Genomic DNA, 646 nt, shown 5'->3' with positions numbered 1-646 from the left:
CAATCTCTTGGTTTGAGGGACAACAACTTGGAAGGGACAATACCTTTGTTCTTCTTTCACCTTCAAAATCTTACATCACTAGATCTTTCATCAAACAAATTTAACGGTATTGTACATCTAACCAAATTTAAGAGCCAGTATTTTGACACTGTTGACTTTTCCCATAACAATTTGGTAATTGAGACAACCATAAGCACATCAGAACTTCCCTTACTCCCTCAGTTTGGAGAGTTAAATTTGGCCTCCTGCAATTTGCAAAAAATTCCTGATTTTTTGAAAAGCCAATCTAAATTGCGGTGGTTAGATCTTTCCAACAACACTATTAATGGAGAAATTCCTAACTGGATATGGGGAATTGGTAATGGGCAACTCTCTGGCCTCAATCTTTCTCACAATAGTTTGACGCATATGAAAGAGCCAATGGAATACGGTTCTCTTACTTCCCTTGATCTAAATTCTAATATGCTAAGTGGACAGATTCCACGACCACCACCTTGGGCACTGTATTTAGACTTCTCCAACAACAATTTCTCCATGATTCCTCTTGATTTTGCTGATCAAATCCCAGATGTCTATTTCTTTTCCATTGCAAAAAATAGAGTAAGTGGAAAGATCTCAACTTCCTGGTGTCGAGCAGCCAATCTGG

Source organism: Ipomoea triloba, chromosome 16 (assembly GCF_003576645.1).
Source record: "Ipomoea triloba cultivar NCNSP0323 chromosome 16, ASM357664v1".
NCBI classification, from domain to species: domain Eukaryota; kingdom Viridiplantae; phylum Streptophyta; class Magnoliopsida; order Solanales; family Convolvulaceae; genus Ipomoea; species Ipomoea triloba.
The sequence above is the reverse complement of the archived record's forward strand: the minus strand, read 5'-3'. Positions refer to the sequence as shown.